General features: G+C 35.5%; 1 long non-coding RNA gene across 1 annotated transcript; it reads left to right on the forward strand.

The window, feature by feature from the left end:
* Positions 1-13,601: 13,601 nt before the first annotated feature.
* On the forward strand, positions 13,602-14,936 carry LOC113301982. Its single transcript, XR_003336598.1, has 2 exons — positions 13,602-13,957; positions 14,254-14,936. It is a non-coding gene; the product is annotated as an uncharacterized LOC113301982 (long non-coding RNA).
* The last annotated feature ends 3,001 nt before the right edge of the window (positions 14,937-17,937 follow it).

Below are 17,937 nucleotides of genomic sequence, written 5' to 3' on the forward strand. Positions count from 1 at the left end.
GCCATCGCTGCTGCTATTAGTCGCAAAAACAAGAAATACTTGGACATATGCTCTTCACGTGGCTATGGGTTTGGTGTGCTGGCGTTTTCCACCTTAGGTGAGCTCGGAGCAGATACAATTTCCTTTCTCCAAAGACTGAGGAATTGCATGGCTAGACATGATGCTAATTTCAAGCTAGGCAATTCTCTTTTCCATAGATTATGGATTATTATTCAAAAAGGTATTGGCGTCCAGCTTGTTGCTAGCCTACCCACCAACTCTTTGTAAATTTCCTTTGTTTTTATAATAATAATAAAAAAAAAAGCTATGTTTGTAACCAGTTTAGGAAATAAGCTTGAATATGTCTCAATCGAACTTTTCTTTTGCTGGCAGAATGTCACTAGAACTAAAATTAACATAAATGAAAAATCCATCTGATTCTTGAAAACCAGGTTTAGGAACAATTAATTGACATCCAAGTCTTTGCTATTGCGCCTCAAATGCTTAAGATTGTTTGCTTATCTATAATACAAAACAACATAGGTTTTTGAGCATTGGACGGACGGATAACATTTTGAGACAAACAAGTGATCCGACCATCCCAGTCTCATCCCAGCCAAAGACATCCGACGATTATAAGAGTTGTAACCTAATTAAATTATGAATATGTGCATTTATAACCCTCATAACTATTTACATAATAATTTAAAAAAAATAAAGTCCCACAAAAAAAATTTAAAAATGACAGCTAAATGTTGAAACCATGGAGAAGTCATATTTTTACACACAAATATATTAATGTAGAAAAAAAATGAAGGAAATTCCTTGCACCATATTTTTAAAAAGATCAAATTAACCAACCTTCATCAATCTGCAAAATACAAATAACATTAGAACGCGTGAGGTTACAATGTGAGAAGCCCAAAAAAAAACTTTCGATTATACAGAGAAGGGAGCACTTATTGAAAGATGAAAAAAAAATAAGGCTCACCTGCAATTTAATCGAATAAGCTAGCCTTGATTAACGTGCACGACACCAGGAACATTCGAGCATTTGAGGTCCTCTTTTTAACCTGGCGTTTTTAGGGGCCACTCAAAAGGATTTAGGGGCCAACAATAAAACAAAAAGGGTCACCCAAAGGGAAAATGTAGCCAGCCCTTATCTCGCGTAATTCGTAATGGCGAAATTACCCTTATATATTCGGAGGATATGATAACATTGTTACCCTCCGAATGCAATCGGAAGCCAAAATCGTTCCCATACTTCCGATTGTAGTCGGTGCAGTATTAGAATGATTTGTGTTTCATTTTTTCCATTTCTTTTTAATTTTTGAGTTGTTAGAGTTATAGAGAAGAAGGTGAAGGAAAAAAAGAGAAAACCCATTTTATCACTACAAAAATGGATGGATACGAAGAAGAATGTGAGAATCATGACGAAGAACAAAATGTTGAGGGTTCACGACCGTTTAGAGAAGGCGATTTGGGGTATATGTTGAATGATCCAAACTTTTGTGGAGAGGAAAACATAGACGACCCTTTCATGGAAGAAAATGGAGAATCGCATGATATTGAAGCTAACGATGCATGTAAAACACAGGTATTGTGTTAAGAAACTCAAATACTCGATTTGCATGCGTTTGTGTGCTTTTGTAAACAAGAAAAACTGATTATTGCATGCATTGAATGCCATGAACTACCCAAATTCGGTAGATAATTTCTAGATTAAACTTACGAATATAACACACTGAGTACCAAATATGTATATTCGGTAGTTACAAGATACTAGTTTACTGCCGAATATGAGAAAAACCCCAAACTGGTTTTCCAAAAATATCTACATTCGGTAGTTATGTAGAGTTATTTACCTCCGAATGGCCCCAAAAACGAATTCCTCAGAAAATTTCAAAACTCAGTATTCTTATCCTTTACAATCGGTAATAGTTTAACATTATTTGACTGCCGAATATAACAGTGGCCTCAAAATAAAATTTCCGAAAACTTGAAAATCGGATGTTTATCGATTAAAGTTATCTCCCGGTTATTTATATTCGGCTGTTTTACTATATATTTTAGCTTCCGATTATATCATTTTTTGCACTCAGTAAACTGTGTACATTCATTTGCATAAATCGGGTGTTTTGGGTAACCGATAGGATTCCAAATATAAAGTATTCGGAAGTTTGACTTATTTAATTACCTCCGAATATATCATTTTTTTACTCAGTAAACTGTGTACATTCATTTTCATAGATCGGGTGTTTTGGGTAACCGATAGGATTCCGAATATAGAATATTCGGAAGTTTGACTTATTTAATAACCTCCGATTATTGTATAATAATTTGTTGCTTTCATATGCAGGCCGTTGAAGAGTTTGTTGATGACTTCTATTTGAGGCCCGACACTTCCCTATACTATGCAAACGATTTGGTATACTCATTACTACTTTTTTCTTTTTTTCAAAATTTATATGTTAAATGGTTATGCTTATTAGGTTTGTTTTGTTTTATGCACGTTTAGACATTTTGAAGTAAGAAGGAGGCAAAGGAATGGCTTATGAACAAGGCAAAAGATAACATGTGCGTGGTAGTTCAAAATAATCATGTTAGTGACACTCGATTTGAAATGATTTGTGAGTGAGGTGGGACGCGAAAGAGTCACGAGGGAAAGAATAGTAAGTACATACGGAAGACGAATAGGAAATACCGAAGCAATACCAAGAAGATAGGATGCCCATTTAAGATTGTCTTCTATAAGCCCGATGGTATTAAAGGTAAAGAGTATAAAATGTATAAAGTTGATAACGGTTGTCACAACCATGATGATCCGTTGGATTTAATTGGACATGTAATGGTTGCCAAGTTAAAACCACATCAAATGCAGACGGTGAGGTCTATGCGGATCCAAAAAGCGAGTGCGATCTTAAGTAAAATAAAGGCGGACGATCCCGACAACTTGTCTTCTTTGTCTACAATTAAGTCGGCCCTAGCTACGATCAAAAGGACTGATTGGGATGGTAGAACGGTCATGCAACAATCGGAGTGGTTAGCGGAGTTACACGGCTACACCTTGAGAAGGGAAGAAAATGATGGTATAGTGGTTCGTATTTTCTTGGCACATCCCGAAATGATTCAATTGGCTCAATGCTTTCATCAAATTTTGTTGATAGATGCTACTTATAAGACAAACAAGTATAACATGCCGTTGTTGAACATTGCTTGCCATACTTCGGACAAAAACACGTTTACGATTGCATGGGGCTTAATGGATCATGAGAACAATGTGAGTTTCATTTGGATGTTGGAGACGTTGAGGTCCATTTATAACGGTGATAATTTTCCAAGGGTTATTGTAACGGATAACGATCAAGCCTTAATGCATGCAATAGCGGTAGTGTTTCCGGAAGCCCGAAACTTGCAATGTACGTGGCACATTCAATGCAATCTCAAAACCAATTTCCATCATCATTTCCAAGCTAAAAGACCAAGGAAGGGTACCAAGAGGTCAAAGGAAGAGGATGAGCGCATTAGTAAATTAACCTTGGAAGAACGTAAGGAAGAGGATAGGCTATTTGAAGAAAAGTGGAAGGAGAAGGGAATAATTTGGAAAATGTTCATGAAAGCATGGGACAAAATCGTTTGGTCGATGACCGAGGAAATTTACGAATGTAACTTGAAGAAATTTGAGGATGAATACAACACGGACTACCCAAAACCGGTTGAGTATTGTAAAACACAATGGTTAACGATTAAGGAGAGGTTTGTGTTTCCATGGACATATGAATATCGTAACTTCAAGAACGAGGCGACAAGCATTGCGGAGGGGTCTCATGGTCGACTAAAGAAAATACTAATTGGTAGTCAAAATGGAGTTGTGTCGATCCAAGAAGCAATCCATGAATTCACCAATCGTGATCTCGTAAAGATTAGGAAATGTATGCAATTTAGTGCACACCAATTCCCGATGGAACATATTAAGGAAAAATTGCTTCTAAGAGGAGTTGTTCATAAAGTTTCAAGATGGGCAATAAATCGCATGATGAAACAATTGAAGTTATATAAAACTTATGATGACGAGAATACGGTTTGTGTTTGCAAGGATATGATAGGTATTGGACTCCCATGTCGTCATAAGTTGGGTAGGTATGTTGAAGTGATTGACATCGATGATATTCACCATTTTGGAAGCAATTAAATTTCACTCCGAACACCCCGGTAGTTGATGGTCCGTCTTTCTTCGATTCGGAATTGTATGCACGAATAGCCGAGCGTTACGCTACATCAAACGGCACCAAAAAGCAAATATTGATGCATAATTTGGAGGAAGCCCTTCACCCTTGTTTAAGGGAGGTTGATGAACCTATTAAGCAAAAGAACACCGGTAGGCCGAACACCGAAGTGTCGAGGACCATCCAAAGAAAAGAGTTGAAGGAGTATTTGTCTAATAAAAGAATATTGTCTAGGCACGAGTGTTCGGAAGCCGAATTTGAAGATGAGCCGGAACCTAAGAAAAGAGGTCGTCCAAGAAATGATCAAAGTGGACCAACCACCCGACAAGTAAGGCCAAAGATCTCTACAGAGCCTTCTCAAGTAAGTCAACCCAATGTTGTCGAAGAAGTTGTTGAGCAAATGAACGCCTCGCAACAAACCCAACCAATGGAAATTCTTACTATAAAAGAGGACAAAGGTACCCTTCGTTGCCCTAGAGATCTTAATGGAAGACCAAATCGATCCACATATACAATATACAAAGAGTATTTGGAACAACTCCCTCCACTTATCATTCCATTTATTTTGTCGACCGACGAGGTTGATGGGGATGGAAATTGTGGGTTTCACGTTGCTACGGAACAAATGGGTTACTTTAGAGAGGCGGATATCGAAGATGTCACCCAATGCCAATATTTAAGAAATAAGATGGCGGTACAACTAGTGAAGGACAAGGGTTTTTATATGGAGATGATGAGGCGAGGAGATAGATACGACAAAGAACAAGAGTTCAAAGACTTAGTTGCGCGTGTGAAGTGTCGAAAGGGATTGAAGACAATCGGATCCAAGTATTGGATGACAATGCCTAAATTTGGATATCTCCTAGCGGACGTTTTGAATTGCGTGGTACATTTCTTCGTTCCTCCTATGTATGGACTTAGCATGACGTTTGCACCCACAAGAACGGCTTGCGACGAGTCGGTTAAAGATAGAAGAATCGTAATGGCATTTGTGAATGAAATGCATTTTATCGGTTTAAGAGTAAAGAAAGATTGTTCGTTACCTCCGTTGAGTAAGTGGCACGATTACTTCCCGATGAACCATTGCAAGGATTGGGTGAAACAATATGAGTCCAACATGGTTGATTGGGATCGTGTTATGGACAACAACTTTCCCGCTGAGTTACTCGAATTGATCCCCTCGGATGATGACGATGTTTGATCGTTTTTTTTCGAGGCACGATTATAATTTTTTTTGAAACTATGTAATCTGAACAACAGTATTATAACACTTCAATACGATTAATCATATTCGGGAATTCCATATTTTATCAAACTGCCGATTAATATTAAAAATTTGAATTTACAGCACTCAAACATCACATGTTATTCTTTTTTCCCAGTCCGAGATGCAACAATCAACGCGGCTTCGAAATGTAGAAACGACTCTCCTCTCCACTTGGAATAAGCATCTTGTGCCGCAAACCTGTCGTCTCTGTGCCTAGCAAGAATACGGTTGTACTCGGTGCACAATTTTATAACATGGTGCACCCTTGAAGAAACATGGGATGGTTCATAATTGTGGCGTGGCTTCTTGTACTTACCAACAAAAGGACCCAATGAAACGTTAATCCAAAATATACGATCGTCCTGCTGTTCTTTGGGTAGATCTTTCACAATGTAATAATTTTTTATCCATTCGGTCTCTTCCTCAACTTGTTTTAATCTTTCTCTATGATGGAATTGTTCTTGACCTCGCTTCTTAGCCTTGATTTCCTCTTCCTCCTCCTCCGTTGCCACTAACGATGGTTTAATTTTTTTGGGTTGTTTGTTCCTTTTTTGTATTTCTTCTTCCCTTGCTGCAATTGATGTAGTTGTTCGCTTGCATCTTCGAAGTATGTTGTCGATTGATGATGGACTTGCCATTGAAAAGGTTTTTCATTCAGATTTGTTACTCAATAATAACTGAGAGGGGTTACCCTCCTTATATAGATTAGAGTTCCAACGGATCTAATTTTTGAAAATATGGCCGTTGAGGTTTCGTATCATTGGTGCACTACAATCGGTTGTTAACGATACACGTATTACCTCCGAATAAGACATTCGGTGGAAAACTTAAACTCTTATCTACCGATTAAGTTGGTATTTCTAAACACGACTATATTATTCGGAGGATAATTATTTTGTAAAGTTCCGAATGTACGATGGCCCAAAAATCAGAATTTGGGAAAAACTTATACTTTTCAAATTTTGAAATTGAAATAATCGGAAGTATAATTAGTTACCCAAACTTCCGAATATGGGCTGTCTAACATTCTATATTGGCCCTTGGAACCACCTAGAGCCAAGGCGTGGTTTGTTTTGAACTTGCTATATTCGGAGGATAATTGTTTTGTAAAGTTCCGAATGTACGATGGCCCAAAAATCAGAATTTGGGAAAAAACTTATACTTTTCAAATTTTGAAATTGAAATAATCGGAAGTATAATTAGTTACCCAAACTTCCGAATATGGGCTGTCTAACATTCTATATTGGCCCTTGGAACCACCTAGAGCCAAGGCGTGGTTTGTTTTGAACTTGCTATATTCGGAGGATAATTGTTTTGTAAAGTCCCGAATGTACGATGGCCCAAAAATCAGAATTTTGGAAAAACTTATACTTTTCAAATTTTGAAATTGAAATAATCGGAAGTATAATTAGTTACCCAAACTTCCGAATATGGGTTGTCTAACATTCTATATTGGTCCTTGGAACCACCTAGAGCCAAGGCGTGGTTTGTTTTGAACTTGCTATATTCGGAGGATAATTGTTTTGTAAAGTCCCGAATGTACGATGGCCCAAAAATCAGAATTTGGGAAAAACTTATACTTTTCAAATTTTGAAATTGAAATAATCGGAAGTATATAACATTATATTGTCTTCCGAATAAATACTGGCCCCAAAATGGGATTTTTCCTATATCAGAAATTTTGAGATTTTTCAATATATATATATATATTCGGTAGTGAGTGTACTTCCGAATACTGTGTGTCTACTTAAATATATTCGGGAGACAAAAAATTCATTAAACTACCGATTATTACCAGTTTGTATCCAAGAAGATATGACCAACAATATTCGGCCGATAACCATCAAATATTTCTCCCAAATACTGTCGATGTTCTTGAGAAATGAAGAACACGACTACATTCGGAAGTAAAGGAGCATGAATATCGCCCGAATCTGGATAAATAACCGAAAACCCTAGAATTATTTTTTCTCGATTCGCCGAATTAAAGCGAAATAAACCCCAAAAATGATAGATTCTTACCTAATTGGGGCCATTTGATTTTGGAGCGGAATTTTTTTTTTCTTCCACAATCGAAAGATAATAGGAAACTGGAAGAAGAAGAGTTGAAATGAGTAGAATTGTTTTTGATTTGGTTTTCATACAGTTTTACCATAAGGGCATTTATGTAACTTCAATATCATATAGGGTACCTCTTAACTAGAGTCTTTGGCTGGGTATAAATTGATGGCCCCTAAATCCTTTGGGTTGGCCCCTAAAAACGCTAGGCTTTTTAACCTGTAAGATACTGTACATTGTATAGAATCATAAACAAACAACTTTAGGTTAGTTCCTTTTTATTTAAAGCACAAAGAGTAATTCCCATAAAATAATTTCCATAATTAGTGAGAAAGTATGTGGTTTAGTACGAATATTTCAGGAAATGAGTTCTTTCACCTAATGTTTGTAACCCGTTACGGCACGGGTTTAGGAAAATCAATCGCTTCCTTTGTTATATTTCGGATCCGAAAATCTTTACACTCTCTTCCTATTTTATCGTGCCATCATCACCACCACCTCTACCACTATCTCCGCCGTCACCATCACCACCTTTGCATCCGCCGCTTCAATTTCGAATAGATCAATCGTCCTCTTTGATGATTTCGGTTTCAGCATATTTCAGATCCGAGTAGTATGTTTCTCTTTTCACTCTCCTCCGATCTTTCATCCTGCCATTATCACCACCTCCACCGCCATCTCCGCCGCCACCATCACCACCTCTACATTTGCCACCACAATTTTTGAAAAGATCAATCGCCCCCTTTGATGGTTTCGGTTTCATCAAGTTTAAGATCTTGACATTAATGGGGCACTTCAATTGGAACGGGTCTTTGACCACTATCAACTGTGTAAAGAAATCAGTTCACTGATGCAGCACCAACACCGAGAGAAAATGCAGTTTTAGCTAAGCCATCGTACCAAAGGAGAAAATTGAGGACATGCACCCCGTGATTAAGGTATGAGCTCATTTTTTTTCTTCCTTTTTTGATTACACCGTAATTAAGTATCGGCCTAAAATTAGGGCTAAATTAAGGCTAATTCTGATTTTTTGCAATTGGTCATATTCCATATCCCTCAAATTCTCCTCCCAACGTGTACCTAAACTCTCTAATTTACTATCACATATTTTTCTTACCCCATTAATTACAGAAAAAAAGAAAACGTACATGCTATAAAATCCGCATATAAATGAAACGGATGATTTATGATTAACATATAATAGGTCATTCAAAAAGAAAAAAAGAAAAACATTAAAACATTTAAAATGCCATTAATTACAATTATCCAATAACCATGTATAAATAGAGGAGTGTATTTCTTCAACTACACACCTTCGCACTCATTCCAAACTTATTTTCTTGGTAATTTTTTCAAGCGTGTTTGCTTCCTTTTCAAGAATGCATGATTGCGATGAAAGCAAACCTGCAGTACTCAAGTTTCGTGTCCCAAGAAAATTGGAAGATATCGATTTCATGGCGACCAACGAAAAGTCACTACTTTGGATTTACTAAAGATCGATGGAACTTGAGTATATTCTTATTTCAATCTGAATCAAACTATTGTTTATTTATATTTTTTTTATATTAGTCATGCATTCTAATTCTATTTTTTTTTTTGTATTTTTTTTTATATTAGTTTGAAAATAAGTTTGCATCCTACACAGGGATACCATGCACGCCATCGTCCCTAAGAATTTGATATGGAAGTTTGGACCATTGCTCCACGCCCACTAGAATAGTGGATGATAAGGGATGGAACTACATGTCATGCATCGATTTAACCTTATCCTCTTTACCTTTTGGCCATTTGTAATCTTTCCCGCTCTTCGATTCCCCAAAATTTCTCTAGGAAGAAATATTGCAATCCATGAAGCAAGAATTTGAGGTGAGCAATTTGTTTCTTTTTGCTTTTTTTGAAGTTATTTGACTGAATGAGTATTTGATTTTTTGTATAGGTTGATTTGGGAAATACACAATGTTAAAGAAGAGAAATACTAGGGCAGTGGTTGGTCTTTCTTCATTAAAGATTATGCATATATTCTACCAAGCAAGGTCAATCAAAACACGAAAAGGTTATGAATGTTTTATTTTTAAGATTCCATGTCAATGTTATGAAATCATTTCGATAGCGTTTAATCAATTTTTGAGAATTGTAATCAGACATAGTGGAACTTTCAGTTGATAGAGCAATCGCAGTTACGTAGATATAGTTGTTTTTTTCTTTTTTTTGACGCATACATAGATATAGGATGATAATACTTTATTACCCTCTTTTCAAACTTTGTTTCACGTCTAGCCAATATAGTTTATAAAGGTGAAAAATAAGTTTTGTATTTTCCTTTTTGAAGAAAATTATGAATCGTATAAAGCTTTGGTTACTAACCTAGCAACAAGCTGGGCCCAACTCCTTTTTGGAAAACAAGTTTTGTATTTTCCTTTATCATTATATTTATAATTGTAATTTTTTTTTTGTTTTAATGGCCAGATAACTTTAATTCACAGGGTCTGTAAATGGCGAGAAGCAACTCATTTACACATTTTTGCTAGAAAAACTATACCATAATAAGCAACATTGTTCCACCGGATTCACTCCAGTATCATCTTTATTGTGCCTTATATACTTTGTGGAATACTAACAGTGTTATGTTAACTCCATAGGTCTCAGGCATTGCACAACACTCAAATCATCAACTAACAAATAACACATATATCAGTTGACTTAGCATCAACGGTGGTCAGATGTTAGTTCTTCTGATGATATACTCCAATACCGAACATAAGTTTAACAAAATGGTGACTCATAAGTTCTAGAGTGAGTTAATTTCCAACAAAATGATTTACTCAACAGAACATGTGTCGACCATCATCAAGCCCAATTAACATATTTGATGATAATTTAGATCCAATGGATATGTGATTCTCATGCTCAATTTTATATGTTCTCTAATTGGTGTAAGTTAATTTTTGAAAATATACGGCTTATATTGTTTTCATTTTAATTTGCATAAAATCATTAAATTTTACCAAACAGATGTGATATTTAGTGTTTTATTAGTTTGAACCTAAATTTCAATCTCCTTGCATGAAAAATGATTAAGTATGACGGCTACGACATGAGTTATTTCTAACAAGTGATACCAGAGCTATAATTTTTTGGTGAGAAGTGTATATCTGCTAAGTTCTCCTAGGTAAAAATAAGTGTTATCTTAATTTATAGTAATTAATAAAATTAACCAAAAATTATTTAGGCTAATGTCGTGCCGTTACGACACGGGTTATTTCTAGTTAAAACTAAAAAATAAAATAAAAAACTTAGGCATAAAAAAAAATGGAAGTTTTAAATTTAAGGAAATGGTGTGGAAGTTCAAACAAATTGGTCAAATGGGTGACCTGGACAACTCCTCAGACAACTTAAATTGACGAAAAAAGTTAATTAAGTGAGTTTGTTCATCTTTATATTACTAGATTTTTTTTATTAGCATGTCTTTACCCCTCTACCATTAGTAGTGCAATCCTGTCAGTATTATAATTGGGTTAATTTTATTTTAAAAGCCGAATGAAATATGAGTAGCATGTATAGAAATTAAGTTTTTTCTCTCTACTTTTTAGCCTTGTATCTCCTAGGTATTTATCATTCAATCTCCTCCAATCTTTTGTTTTCTTAATCAGTTGCTCCATTACTCTCCTTGTTCTTATTTTTATTATACTGCTATCACTAAAAACTTCATTAACTCCAAAACTAATGAAAACCTAATACTTTCTGAAACGAAGATTAATACATTCAAGACATGAACAAATGCATATGATGCAAATAGAACTTGGTCTTGATTACTTTATGGCAATATTTGTTGTTTCAAGTAATTCTATTTTTTTCTTATCACAATGCATGTTAAAGAACTGATCAATAGTGTTTTCTGTTGATTAGGGTTTTGGAAATAATTTAGTGGAGCAACTACAATACAAAAGTTAGTGGATAGTATCAGAGGAGAGTGAGAGGTCTAACCATGATTAATTATGAATAATGCTTTGATATTATTGCGAGAGATATTTGGATTGTCCTTCTGAGTAAGGGGTATAATATCCGTCAAGTCTAGTTTGTTAATATCTTCTACTTGGCCATGACTATCTTGTAATTCGGAATGATGAAGGAGATGCTTGTCGATGACTTGGTCAAATAAAGCATCGACTTCTTGGGATACCTTCTTAACAACATCCATCCAACCAATAAATGGAAAGAAATCACTAAAACTAAAAGTTGCGACCAACGTCAATATATTTTTGGACAGTTGATCAATTTTTTTTTGATAAACACTTCCATACTTGGCACCAAGAGAACACATAAAAATTATGTTGTTTGCTAGAGATAGCAGCATTGTACTAAGATTAATTACTACTTATCCTTCTTCCTTTGATGAACATGAACTGGATATTTTTTGGATTACAACATCGACTCTTCTTATCTCAAATTCTTGAATGAATGAACCCTCTTTACAGTCAATAACTATAAAACGCAGATCTTCTTCACTTGCCTCCAATATTCACCATAAGGTGCAAAACTAACATCAATGCATCCATAAAATAACGCCTTCGCAGCATAAGTAGTAGATCTACTTGCAAAGATAAGATCTTGGTTTTTCATTATTTTCGTATCCATTTCTATGGATGAAACTACCAGAGATGGCGATTGACCTAAGTGTACTAACATCAATGGGGCATATTTTTGAGAAATATCTTTCAATTACCGATGAGCTAATGTTCCTAATTGATGAAGGTTACCGATTATCATAATCCTCCGTAGAAAAGGTGGTAGTTTGTAAATAGTTGTTTTTTTTTGGTAATGAACAAATTCTATGAAGTAAAATAGATATGACAAGTATTAGAAATGAGAGTGATAGTAAATTTGAATACTCTTTGTGCACCAGATATATTTTCAGTTGTGAAGAATTTGACACCCTTAGATCTAGTCTCTTTGCTAATTTATATACCAAAAGTAAGTTTTCATATTATTCTTACATATAAAAATAATAGACTAAAAAAATGCTAAACAATTTTTTACAAGTATTGATATTCACTGAATCTCTCCAAGAAAAAGTGTAATCAAGATTAAAAGCCTCATTTAAAAAAATTATCAAATTCTGACAAGCTGAGACGATTGGTGAATATGGTAAGGAAAAACATTAAACATCAGAACACACTTAATTATGTGACATAACACAACATATTATACAAAGAGTGAGTGCCGTCATACAATACCCTCCTAATTGTTGGTACCTCGTGTAATGTTATGTTAGATAAGCCGAGACGATGGATTAATAAGATAAACAAAAACACAACACATCACGACATACTTAATTCTCTGACCCAATACAACATGTTAAATAAAAAGATAGACAAGCTTTGATTAGTATCATGTCCGCATACCATACGCTTTTAATGGTTGGTAACTTTATAAGAAAATTTTAACTGAACAAAAAAATATTCCCAAAAATATTTGTTAACTATAGTCTAACCATTTTGTTTAATACATGTCACCTAGATAAAACGTTCTCGACAATTTTTACTTTTCTCTCGATTTGAATAGGCTTTGGGATTGTTTTGTTATCCCCTTCACAAAAAGATTGTTTAGAACATGTAATTGAAATATTCGACAATTTGAAATAGAAATGCTAATGTTTCTCAAGATGTAGGAGTGTGTTTGGAATAATTTTACTTCCCAAAAAATCAACAACTTGGCTAGAATAAACTTAAATTGACGGAAAGAGTTAACTAAGTGAGTTTGTTCATATTTATATTACTAGATTTTTTTTTTTATTATGCCTTTACCCCTCTACCATTAGCAGCGCAATCCTAGTCAGTATTATAACTGGGTTAATTTTAGGGTTATTTGGTTTTTGGTACTCAGATTTTGACCAAAAACTGGCTTTGGTCTAACATTTGTCCAGCCTTTGTGTTTGGTCTAAAGACCAACGTTGACTTGCATTGACTCGGTTAAGTGTATTTTTAATTCATTGACCTATCCGAACTGTCCATCTAAGCCATTAATCCACGACCAAATTTTTTTGACATAATTAAGACTAAAATATCCTCTTCCTTCACCTCCTCTCACGCCAATATTCATCTCTCCACTTCTCATCAGACTTTAAAAGCAAAACATACTACCTTCAATCGATGACCATCAAAGATAGATATCAGTACTGCCAAGAACAACTCCATCAACTCAGCGGATTTCAACTCAGTATCAATCAACAAGAACATCCATCACCGTTGTGTTCAATATATTCTCTGGTGTTGGCAAAACTAAACCACGATTGCATCATCACCAATAATCACCATTATTACCGATCATCAACACCAACAAGAATTGTTTCTCGACACGAACTCTTTCTCAATAGTAGTCACCATTGTTTTAGCTCAATTTGATGTTTTTTTGTGGATTGAATCGAAAGGTAGGGTTCTGATTTTAGGTTTTGATTGAATTCAGTAAAAGATTTTGGGGGTTTTCTTTAAATCATTTATTTATTTCTTCAATTTGGGATCTTAGATTTATTATTTCTTCTGTAAAATTTGTTTTCGGTATGTACTATGGATTGGATTGGATTGGATCCAATTGAATTGAAAAATTAGGTTAATATCTGTAATTTTATTGGAGTAGGAGGGAATTGATGCTACTAGGCTTGGTGGAATGATTTCTTTTTTTGTTTTTTCTTTATTTGATTTTGTATGGATGTGGTTGTTGTTACAGGGTGATTAGAAACTGCAGGCGGATTGTGAATTTGTATGGCTTTGGTTTCTGTTACAGGATGATTAGGAACTGCAGGTGATGAACTGTTTCTACCACAATTTGGTGCTCAAGTGGTATGTGTTTCTGGTGGTTGTTGGAGCTGGTGTCTGAATGGTTGTTGCTTCAGGTGATGAGGTGTTAAATGGGGTTTTGACATTTGTTGTAAGTCATGGTTTTGGAAGTTTGAGTCAATGGTGGTGAATGGAGCTAATGAATGGGTTTTGGTGGTTAGTGTTGCAGGCTTGAACTGAAATGGGTAGATGAATGTTAGGATGGTCTGAGCCGAGTCGCAAAGGTTGTTGGTATTATGTTGCTACAGTCAGTTGGAGGAAATAGGTCTCTGGTGGAGAAGTTGAGTAAGAAGCAGAAAGAAGAGGATTGTAATGGGCATTACAGATGTTGCAGGATCTGGATTGGCAGTGATGCTGGTTTATGAGGAAGATTTGCAAGAATAAAGCCATGAGGTTGAGCTGCAGGTTACAAGAAGAAGTGCAAATGAACTGAAAATAAGAACATAGAAGATGCGACGGCGGCGGTAGGAGAATGAGCAAAAGGTTTCTCACACTTATTATGTAAAATGTTATGAAATTGAAGGACATAACAGTAAACTCGTTTAGTAATTATATTTCTTTTTCTTTCTTCTTTTTCTTTTTATAATTTCAAAACAGAAGTCAATTCAAGTCAACGTTGGTCTTTAGACCAAACGCAAAGGGTGGACAAATGTTAGACCAAATCCAGGTTTTGGTCAAAACCTGAGTACCAAAAACCAAATAACCCTTAATTTTATTTAAACCCGAATAAAATATGAGTAGCATGTATATAAATTAAGATTTTGTCTCTAACTTTTATTCTTGTATCTCCTACACTCCTTTGTTTTCTTCATTAGTTGTTCCATTACCATCGTCATTCTTATTTTTATTATACTGATATCACTGAAAACTTCATTAACTCCGAAACTAATGAAAACCCAAATGCATATGATGCAAATAGAACTTGGTCTTGATTGTGTTGTGACAATATTTGTTGTTTCAAGTAATTCTATTTTTTTCTTATCACAATGCATGTTCAAGAACTGATCAATAGTATTTTCCGTTGATTAGGGTTCTGGAAATGATTTAGTGGAGCAATTACAATACAAAAGTTTGTGGGTAGTAACTCTTTATCAAAATAATATTAATCGTCACTATCGAAAATTACGACTTTACATCCTTGAGGACAAAGTTGTCTATAAAAGGGGTGAAATTTGATGTGCTAGAGTTTTATGTGCATTAAAAGTTGGATTGTATACAGAAGTAGGCCTGTTCTGGACCCTCACTTTCGTTTTTAGGCGTCTTTTTTTTATTTCTTACAAAACTGAGCCTATTGAATGGATTCCATCCAAATCCGTTAACTCAGTCAATATCTCACGCTGACTAGTCAGTTTATCGTCAAAATCTCATACAAGGAAATCTCATAGATCTGAGAAGATTACTGAAATGACCTCGCCCACATGTGCCAATATGAAAGCCTAATCTAACATCTGGAAATCTCAAAGATATTTGGAACGACTAAGATGGACGTTCATAATTATTATTGCCACATGTGTAGGCTTCTGCAGTGTCCATTTAAGACGTTGGAAATCTCGGTGATTACTAACGGCCATGATTTCTAATACATTGCCCTAAGTAGTAACAACGCACTAAAAAAAATCGCTTCAGTTCGTCTCTTCCATCTATGTTCTTCTTCCCTATCTCTGTTCTTCACCAGCGGTTTCGTGGTGTTCTTGTAGCAATAAGGATAATTTTATCAACATCAATGAAACCAAAGAAGCAACATCAACATATCGATCGCATCATCAGGTTATTCAATTTTGTTGTTCTTCAAAAGTCACCAACTAGATAATTTTTTCAAAAGTCACCAACTAAGTAAATTCGCTAATTGACTTATGTCTTTTGTTTACTGATCAAAATGAAAACTTGGAATTGAATTTGATTTTAATTTCGTTTAATGTTCAAGGTAAATTTTCGAAATTTCATGAGTTAGGGTTTGATGATATGGGTTCGATTACGAAGAAATGGTGTTGCTATCTGAATCTCAGTTTATGTTTTTGAGCTTTGTTATTCAAGAATTGGAAGCCAGGGTAATCTGCAGATGGGTTTAGGATTCAAATCGAGAGAAAAAATGAGAAGCGTGATTGTCTTGGGTTCGAGTTGTTTGAATCAGAAATTGGAGAGAAGAAGTGATTTAAGATGGTGGTTGAGCTTGTAGAAGACATAAGCTAGAGTTTAATCTGCAGAAGTTTAATCTACAAAATCCCTTCAGTTTTTCATCTCCATCTTCGTTCTTCTAATTAACTGATTCTTTTTTGTCTTTTCCCGTCCTCCAGAAATCACCAGCTAAGACAAAGACGGACAAAGGGAGATGATGATTGAGTTATAGGGATTTTGTTCACTGAGGGAAACCTTGGGTTTGTATGAGTTGTTTTACAGGGATATGGTGTGATGCTTGTCTGTTGCAGATAAAGAATTGGTGGTATGGCTGTGTCACAGGGAGCGTTGGACTGGGTAAAATGTAATTGAGAGGAGCAGACATGACAGTGTGGGTTCTTAGCTGTGCTGTTGTGGGTTAGGTTCTACTGAGTAAGTTGATTGCAACTGAGTTGAAGTCATGTAACAGACGTATGAGCTGAATAAATGGAATGGTAGTGTATCGCTAAGATTGAGATGATGTGCTTATTCCATATTAGCATTCCAGGTAAGAAAATTGCAGGGAACACAGAATGGATGTTGGATCTGGTGGTTAAAGTTTGCAGAAGCTTGAATATATGTTGGTGTTGAAGGTAGTTGTAAAGCTTGAATATATTCGAGAATACTTGAATCGGTATTGTTTTTCTACTCACAATGCTAAATGAAAATGCTTATGGAAAAGTTCGGGAATTATTTTGTGAACTGCATCACAGTGGATGATGGAATTGGGGTGTTGAAACTGCTGGCTCAATCGACGGTCATGGTGAGGTTCGTCCCTTGATTGGAATTTGTCAAACAGGTGAATCTATTTCGCAATCTACAACTGTAGGTACTTTGAAGAATTTGTTTGTAGTACCGGAAGTACGACAAACTTCAGCAGATGAGGAAATTGTTAAGGTTATGATTGATCTTATGGACTGTTGGATGTTGTTAGGATCCAAAGAGTATGCAGCTGAATGTCTTCAAGCTGCGGCATCAGCAAGTTGTAAGATTTCTAGCTCATTTGAGATGAAAAAAATGTTTGATAATGCTGGTTGTATTCCTTCGCTTGTGCAAATGCTTGAAGCGAAATTGGTGGTTTGAGATGGTTTTGAGGTTGTGCTATTGCAGATCAGTGTTGTGTCGTGTAACTGAAATTGGTGATGTTGTTGAAATATTTTGAGCAGAGTTGAGCTTCAGAGGATATACCTAATTGTTGCAGTAAAGCCTTGATGGCCTGAGTATACAGTGCCACGTATACAGTGCCAGTATTTGATGACAGGTGCAGAGTCAAATCGTCGAGTCAGTTATCAATGAACGATTTCAAGGACAATTAGGTCTTTTTAGGTTCACTTAACGGGGCTAACTTTCCATCCACCTTTTTGGTCAAAACTTGCCTATTTTTGTAAGAAATAAAAAAACAGGCTTAGTCTTGTAAACC

This window comes from Papaver somniferum, chromosome 8, assembly GCF_003573695.1.
Source record: "Papaver somniferum cultivar HN1 chromosome 8, ASM357369v1, whole genome shotgun sequence".
In the NCBI taxonomy this organism is placed as follows: domain Eukaryota; kingdom Viridiplantae; phylum Streptophyta; class Magnoliopsida; order Ranunculales; family Papaveraceae; genus Papaver; species Papaver somniferum.